General features: G+C 45.1%; 3 non-coding genes across 3 annotated transcripts; all 3 read left to right on the top strand.

Moving 5' to 3' along the window:
- Window positions 1–1199: 1199 nt before the first annotated feature.
- On the top strand, window positions 1200–1272 carry TRNAH-AUG (transfer RNA histidin (anticodon AUG)). Its single transcript has one exon. It is a non-coding gene; the product is annotated as a tRNA-His (tRNA).
- Window positions 1273–2321: 1049 nt separating this feature from the next.
- Window positions 2322–2394, top strand: TRNAI-GAU (transfer RNA isoleucine (anticodon GAU)). The gene has a single exon. It is a non-coding gene; the product is annotated as a tRNA-Ile (tRNA).
- Window positions 2395–7869: 5475 nt separating this feature from the next.
- TRNAI-GAU (transfer RNA isoleucine (anticodon GAU)) lies at window positions 7870–7942 on the top strand. Its single transcript has one exon. It is a non-coding gene; the product is annotated as a tRNA-Ile (tRNA).
- Window positions 7943–8728: the final 786 nt, after the last annotated feature.

The following is an 8728-nucleotide window of genomic DNA, read 5'->3' as shown; positions in this document are numbered from 1 at the left end:
ACCTGACGAACATTTAATTTTTGGGCTTCCGTGGCTCAATGGTTAGCGCGTTCAGCTGTTAAGCAATAGGTTGGTGGTTCGAGCCCATCCGGGAGAAGTGTTGTGACGTCTCAGATGTAACGTAAAATGTCAGAGTTTTTCCACAATACCTGACGAACATTTAATTTTTGGGCTTCCGTGGCTCAATGGTTAGAGCGTTCGGCTGTTAACCAATAGGTTGGTGGTTCGAGCCCTCCCGGGAGCGGTGTTGTGACGTCTCAGATGTAACGTGAAAAGTCAAACTTTTTCCGTAATACATGATAACCATTTATTTTCTGAGCTTCCGTGGCTCAATGTTTAGCGCGTTCGGCTGTTAACTAATAGGTTGGTGGTTCGAGCCCATCCGGGAGAAGTGTTGTGACGTCTCAGATGTAACGTAAAATGTCAGAGTTTTTCCACAATACCTGACGAACATTTAATTTTTGGGCTTCCGTGGCTCAATGGTTAGCGCGTTCAGCTGTTAAGCAATAGGTTGGTGGTTCGAGCCCATCCGGGAGAAGTGTTGTGACGTCTCAGATGTAACGTAAAATGTCAGAGTTTTTCCACAATACCTGACGAACATTTAATTTTTGGGCTTCCGTGGCTCAATGGTTAGAGCGTTCGGCTGTTAACCAATAGGTTGGTGGTTCGAGCCCTCCCGGGAGCGGTGTTGTGACGTCTCAGATGTAACGTAAAATGTCAGAGTTTTTCCACAATACTTGACGAGCATTTAATTTTTGGGCTTCAGTGGCGCAATGGTTAGCGCGTTCAGCTGTTAATCGAAAGGTTGGTGGTTCGAGCCCATCCGGGAGCGGTGTTGTGAGGTCTCAGATGTGAAGTAAAAAGTCGGAGTTTTTCCACAATACCTGACGAACATTTCATTTTTGGGCTTCCGTGGCGCAATAATTAGCGCGTCCAGCTGTTAACCGAGAGGTTGGTGGTTCGAGCACATCCGGGAGCGGTGTTGTGACGTCTCAGATGTTACGTAAAATGTCGAAGTTTTTCCACAATACCTGACGAACATTTCATTTTTGGGCTTCCGTGGCGCAATAATTAGCGCGTCCAGCTGTTAATCGAAAGGTTAGTGGTTCGAGCCCACCCGGGAGTGGTGTTGTGGGATCTGTAATGTAACGTAAAAACCAAAGTTTTTCCACAATACCTGACGACGATTGAATTTTTGGGTTTCCGTGGCGCATTGGTTAGCGCGTTCGGCTATGAACCGAAAGGTTGGTGGTTCGTGCCCATCCGGGAGCGGTGTTGTGAGGTCTCAGATGTGACGTAAAAAGTCAGAGTTTTTCCACAATACCTGACGAACATTTAATTTTTGGGCTTCCGTGGCGCAATGGTTAGCGCGCTCAACTGTTATTCAAAAGGTTGGTGGTTCGAGCGTACCCGGGAGCGGTGTTGTGATGTCTCAGATGTGACGTAAAAAGTCGAGGGTTTTCCACAATACCTGACGACCATTTAATATTTGGGCTTCCGTGGCGCAATGGTTAGCGCGTTCGGCTGTTAACCGAAAGGTTGGTGGTTCGAGCGTACCCGGGAGCGGTGTTGTGATGTCTCAGATGTGACGTAAAAAGTCAGAGTTTTTCCACAATACCTGACGAACATTTAATTTTTGGGCTTCCGTGGCGCAATGGTTAGCGCGCTCAACTGTTATTCAAAAGGTTGGTGGTTCGAGCGTACCCGGGAGCGGTGTTGTGATGTCTCAGATGTGACGTAAAAAGTCGAGGGTTTTCCACAATACCTGACGACCATTTAATATTTGGGCTTCCGTGGCGCAATGGTTAGCGCGTTCAGCAGTTAACCGAAAGGTTGGTGTTTCGAGCCCAACCAGGAGAGGTGTTGTGGGGTCTCAGATGTAGCGTAAAAAGTCAAAACTTTTTCACAATACGGGACAAACATTTAATTTCTGAACTTCCGTGGCTCAATGGTTAGCGCGTTCGGCTTTTAACCAATAGGTTGGTGGTTCGAGCCCATCTGGGAGCGGTGTTGTGAGGTCTCAGATGTAACGTAAAAAGTCAAACGTTTTCCACAATAACTGACGAACCGAAAGTTTGGTGGTTCGAGCCCATCCGGGAGCGTTTTGTGGTGTCTCAGATGTAACGTGAAAAGTCAGAGTTTTTCCACAATACCTGACGAACATTTAATTTTTGGGCTTCCGTGGCGCAATGGTTAGTGCGCTCAGCTGTTATTCAAAAGGTTGGTGGTTCGAGCCCCTCCGGGTGCGTTTTGTGGGGTCTCAGATATAATGTAAAAAGTCAGAGTTTCTCCACAATACCTGACAACCAATTAATTACTGAGCTTCCGTGGCTCAATGGTTAGCGCGTTCGGCTGATAACCAATAGGTTGGTGGTTCGAGCCCATCCGGGAGCGGTGTTGTGAGGTCTCAGATGTAACGTAATATGTCATAGTTTTTCCACAGCACCTGACGACCATTTAAATTTTGGGCTTCCGTGGCGCAATGGTTAGCGCGTTCAGCTGTTATTCAAAAGACTGGTGGTTTGAGCCCTCCCGGGACCGGTGTTGTGAGGTCGCAAATGTGACGTAAAAAGTCAAGGATTTTCCACAATAACTGACGACCTTTTAATATTTGGGCTTCCGTTGCGCAATGGTTAGCGCGTTCGGCTGTTAACCGAAAGGTTGGTGGTTCGAGCCCACCCGGGAGCGTTGTTGTTGGATCTCTAATGTAACGTAAAAAGCCAAAGTTCTTCCACAATACCTGACGACCATTTAATTTTTGGGCGTCCGTGGCGCAATGGTTAGCGCGTTCGGCTGTTAACCGAAAGGTTGGTGGTTCGAGCCCATCCGGGAGCCGTGTTGTGACGTCTCAAATGTTACGTAAAATGTCAGAGTTTTTCCACAATACCTGACGAACATTTAATTTTTGGGCCTCCGTGGAGCAATAATTAGCGCGTCCAGCTATTAATCGAAAGGTTGGTGGTTCGAGCCCACCCGGGAGCGGTGTTGTGGGATCTCAAATGTAACGTAGAAAGCCAAAGTTTTTCCACAATACCTGACTACCATTTAATTTTTGGGCTTCCTTGGCGCAATGGTTAGCGCGTTCGGCTGTTGACCGAAAGGTTAGTGGTTCGAGCCCACCTTGGAGAGGTGCTGTAGGGTCTCAGATGTAACGTAAAAAGTCTAAACTTATCCACAATACCTAACAACCATTTAAATTCTGAGCTTCTGTGGCTCACTGGTTAGCGCGTTCGGCTGTTAACCAATAGGTTGGTGGTTCGAGCCCATCCGGGAGAAGTGTTGTGACGTCTCAGATGTAACGTAAAATGTCAGAGTTTTTCCACAATACCTGACGAGCATTTAATTTTTGGGCTTCCGTGGCTCAATGGTTAGAGCGTTCGGCTGTTAACCAATAGGTTGGTGGTTCGAGTCCTCCCGGGGGCGGTGTTGTGACGTCTCAGATGTAACGTAAAATGTCAGAGTTTTTCCACAATACCTGACGAGCATTTAATTTTTGGGCTTCCGTGGCGCAATGGTTAGCGCGTTCAGCTGTTAATCGAAAGGTTGGTGGTTCGAGCCCATCCGGGAGCGGTGTTGTGTGGTCTCAGATGTGAAGTAAAAAGTCAAAGTTTTACCTCAATACCTGACGAGCATTTAATTTTTGGGCTTCCGTGGCGCAATGGTTAGCGCGTTCAGCTGTTAATCGAAAGGTTGGTGGTTCGAGCCCATCCGGGAGCGGTGTTGCGTGGTCTCAGATGTGAAGTAAAAAGTCAAAGTTTTACCTCAATACCTGACGAAAATTTAATTTTTGGGCTTCCGTTGCGCTATGGTTAGCGCGTTCGGCTGTTAACCGAAAGGTTGGTGGTTCGAGCCCATCCGGGAGCCGTGTTGTGACGTCTCAAATGTTACGTAAAATGTCAGAGTTTTTCCACAATACCTGACGAACATTTAATTTTTGGGCTTCCGTGGCGCAATAATTAGCGCGTCCAGCTATTAATCGAAAGGTTGGTGGTTCGAGCCCACCCGGGAGCGGTGTTGTGGGATCTCAAATGTAACGTAGAAAGCCAAAGTTTTTCCACAATACCTGACTACCATTTAATTTTTGGGCTTCCTTGGCGCAATGGTTAGCGCGTTCGGCTGTTGACCGAAAGGTTGGTGATTCGAGCCCACCTGGGAGAGGTGCTGTAGGGTCTCAGATGTAACGTAAAAAGTCATAACTTATCCACAATACCTAACAACCATTTAATTTCTGAGCTTCTGTGGCTCACTGGTTAGCGCGTTCGGCTGTTAACCAATAGGTTGGTGGTTCGAGCCCATCCGGGAGAAGTGTTGTGACGTCTCAGATGTAACGTAAAATGTCAGAGTTTTTCCACAATACCTGACGAGCATTTAATTTTTGGGCTTCCGTGGCGCAATGGTTAGCGCGTTCAGCTGTTAATCGAAAGGTTGGTGGTTCGAGCCCATCCGGGAGCGGTGTTGTGTGGTCTCAGATGTGAAGTAACAAGTTGGGAAAACCAAAATATTACCTCTCCGAGTCAAGAGAAGGACTACCTACAAACTTATTTACCCAGTTAGGGAAATGTTTATTTTTTTTTATGAACAAATACTGAAGTTAAAATTTATGAAATATTAAAGCAGTATACAAAGCATAGAAAATATACTGTAAATCAGACGACATTTTACATCCAATAAGTATATACTTGTACACATTAAAATCATCCGATGGGGGAAAAACGGGAAATGAAGAGATAAAACTTTGGAGGGATATTACCTTTACGTGTTTGTAAAGGCCCAATTTGCTACTCCTCAACTGTATACCCTCTATGTTCAAAGCCATATTCACAACAGGGTTGCCATGTAAACACTATCCTCTCCTTTCACCTCAACAATTTTCTTAGTTTGTCAACATGACGATTAAAGTTACATAACACCAAAGCTAATTTGTGGCTACACACACTGAAAGTAAACGTGCACCATTAAAATCATGATAACACGAAGCTATAATCCGATTACGATCAGACCTTTCACTGATCTGGGCTGCGTTCAGCAGAGCTCACCAAAAAAGACAGCGGATTTTGGAAAACGTTTACCGGTGAGATCTGTCGTCATAGCTTTTCTCCGGTCATCGGTGTTTTAAAAATGAAGCTAGCGCAATAAAGCGTGCACGGTACAAAGGCTTAACAAAAATTGTATGATAACATATTTATGGAGATAGATAAGAACAACTTTTATAATTAAACATAGAAACTAACATATCTCTTAAAATTCTCGCGTGATCAACTGGTTTCACGTCAAATAAATAGCTATAGTCCCATCAGAACATAGAGACTAGAAACCCCAAGGAGTGGCAGGTCCCCCGCTCTACAAGCGCAAATAATATGTTGCTCATAAATTGGTACATGAGAGCTTCCGGCCCGTTTAATTTTGCTTAGCGGAAGTCGCCGTGTACCCATTGCGTGTACCATGAAAAAGGGCAACAAGTTGAGGCATTCCTGCCACTCCTTGGGGTTTCTAGTCTCTATGATCAGAATCAGCAAGAGCTATTTGTATTAATTCCTCCATGTTTTTTTCGCCAAGCTGAGAACTACGCGTTTTACGTCACGTTATCCAAAAACCCGACTATTTTCTTTGGTGACCGCGCTGGCTCAACGCTGAGCACCGTGCCGTCAAAATTCATAACCAAAATCCCGTTCTGTAAGACACTGCTAACAGCGCTGAGCTCTGCTCAACGCGGCCCAGACTTCCACCATGATTATAAAATCTTAGCCTGATTATTTAAAAGTGTAATTAACTTTCGGCTCACTCTGAACCGTTAATGTCTCTGCATTACAGAAACGAAAACCTAGCGTTTACTTTATGGTTCACTAGGCCTATTGACAAATGAAACTTCATTTGACCAATATAGTAACGTTCTTCTTGAAATCACTTTAGAAAGGATTATGCTATAAACAGATGTAGTATAGCTTAAGTAATATATAAACATCGATTTCAAATAATAATATTAAAAAAAGTTCTTGGGATATCAAAATGAAACAGAGCTTTATAGCTACAAAACCACTAAAGGCATCGAAATTACGAAAAATATTTCCATATATTAATTATACATTATGAGAAAACCAAATATTAAGGTTTTGTAGGATTTCTTTCCACAAAACAAAGCGAACTGCTAACGCGATGCACTAACGGACGGACATACACAGACTAAAACATAGACTGCTTTTTAACTCTTTCCGTTTTAATTTTGAGTTGAGAAACAAGATTATCTTAAATATTAAAATAAATATAATTAATATTAAATATTTTCTTCGTTAGTTGTTCGCCTTATTGAGCGTTACATCGCGTTGATAAAGAACAATTAGACATTCTTGAGAGACTTGACTAATATTGGCGTTTGAAATGAAGCATACGCCGGTTGCATTACCTTACTCAAATAGGTAGTATATAAGGGTGTCGAACTACAGCTAAAAGCAAGAACAACCGCAATTGCGAAAACCTTTGGTGGACAACCCACCCTAGGGAGGCTAGACGTTTCTCGTAACCCTAGCTGATCGCCGCGAATGTCTTAAACGCAACGATGACGATGGAGTAGAAGCCAGGTGTACAGACTGGTGTCCAAGTGGAATGGACGAAGACCAGAAGATGGTGGTGATTAGAAGCCAGTATGTACAAACTGGTGTCCATGTGGGATGGACGAAGACCAAAAGATGGTGGCGATTAGAAGCCAGTATGTACAGACTGGTGTCCATGTGGGATGGACGAAGACCAAAAGATGGTGGTGATTAGAAGCCAGTATGTACAGACTGGTGTCCAAGTGGAATGGACGAAGACCAGAAGATGGTGGTGATTAGAAGCCAATGAATGCAGACTGGTGTCCATGTGGGATGGACGAAGACCAAAAGATGGTGGTGATTAGAAGCCAGTAAGTACAGACTGGTGTCCAAGTGGGATGGACAGAGACGAGAAGATGGTGGTGTGAGAACTCAAGTAAAGGAGCCATTTCCGTGACTGTGAAAGCAGTTCGGAAATGGCGAACACGTTTGCTCCGATTTGGAAACTGCGAACGCGGTCACGTGGGTGTAACAACAGACACACACACACACACACAGACACACACACACGTCGAAATTAGAACCTCTCCGTGACATACGTCACTCGGAGAGGTAAAAAGTCAAAGTTTTACCTCAATACCTGACGAAAATTTAATTTTTGGGCTTCAGTGGCGCAATGGTCAGCGCGTTCAGCTGTTAACCAATAGGTTGGTGGTTCGAGCGCACCCGGGAGCGGTGTTGTGATGTCTCAGATGTGACGTAAAAAGTCGAGGTTTTTCCACAATACCTGACGACCATTTAATATTTGGGCTGCCGTGGCGCAATGGTTAGCGCGTTCAGCAGTTAACCGAAAGGTTGGTGTTTCGAGCCCACCCAGGAGAGGTGTTGTGGGGTCTCAGATGTAGCGTAAAAAGTCAAAACTTTTTCACAATACGGGACAAACATTAATTTCTGAACTTCCGTGGCTCAATGGTTAGCGCGTTCGGCTGTTAACCAATAGGTTGGTGGTTCGAGCCCATCTGGGAGCGGTGTTGTGAGGTCTCAGATGTAACGTAAAAAGTCAAACGTTTTCCACAATAACTGACGAACCGAAAGTTTGGTGGTTCGAGCCCATCCGGGAGCGTTTTGTGGTGTCTCAGATGTAACGTGAAAAGTCAGAGTTTTTCCACAATACCTGACGAACATTTAATTTTTGGGCTTCCGTGGCGCAATGGTTAGTGCGCTCAGCTGTTATTCAAAAGGTTGGTGGTTCGAGCCCCTCCGGGAGCGTTTTGTGGGGTCTCAGATATAACGTAAAAAGTCAGAGTTTCTCCACAATACCTGACAACCAATTAATTACTGAGCTTCCGTGGCTCAATGGTTAGCGCGTTCGGCTGATAACCAATAGGTTGGTGGTTCGAGCCCATCCGGGAGCGGTGTTGTGAGGTCTCAGATGTAACGTAAAATGTCAGTTTTTCCACAGCACCTGACGACCATTTAAATTTTGGGCTTCCGTGGCGCAATGGTTAGCGCGTTCAGCTGTTATTCAAAAGACTGGTGGTTTGAGCCCTCCCGGGAGCGGTGTTGTGAGGTCGCAAATGTGACGTAAAAAGTCAAGGATTTTTCACAATAACTGACGGCCTTTTAATATTTGGGCTTCCTTTGCGCAATGGTTAGCGCGTTCGGCTGTTAACCGAAAGGTTGGTGGTTCGAGCCCACCCGGGAGCGTTGTTGTTGGATCTCTAATGTAACGTAAAAAGCCAAAGTTCTTCCACAATACCTGACGACCATTTAATTTTTGGGCGTCCGTGGCGCAATGGTTAGCGCGTTCGGCTGTTAACCGAAAGGTTGGTGGTTCGAGCCCATCCGGGAGCCGTGTTGTGACGTCTCAAATGTTACGTAAAATGTCAGAGTTTTTCCACAATACCTGACGAACATTTAATTTTTGGGCTTCCGTGGCGCAATAATTAGCGCGTCCAGCTATTAATCGAAAGGTTGGTGGTTCGAGCCCACCCGGGAGCGGTGTTGTGGGATCTCAAATGTAACGTAGAAAGCCAAAGTTTTTCCACAATACCTGACTACCATTTAATTTTTGGGCTTCCTTGGCGCAATGGTTAGCGCGTTCGGCTGTTGACCGAAAGGTTGGTGATTCGAGCCCACCTGGGAGAGGTGCTGTAGGGTCTCAGATGTAACGTAAAAAGTCATAACTTATCCACAATACC

This window comes from Phalangium opilio, unplaced genomic scaffold (assembly GCF_054372755.1).
Source record: "Phalangium opilio isolate 3A_F unplaced genomic scaffold, DU_Popi_V2 ptg001170l_1, whole genome shotgun sequence".
NCBI classification, from domain to species: Eukaryota; Metazoa; Arthropoda; class Arachnida; order Opiliones; family Phalangiidae; genus Phalangium; species Phalangium opilio.
The sequence above is the reverse complement of the archived record's forward strand: the minus strand, read 5'-3'. Positions and strand labels throughout refer to the sequence as shown.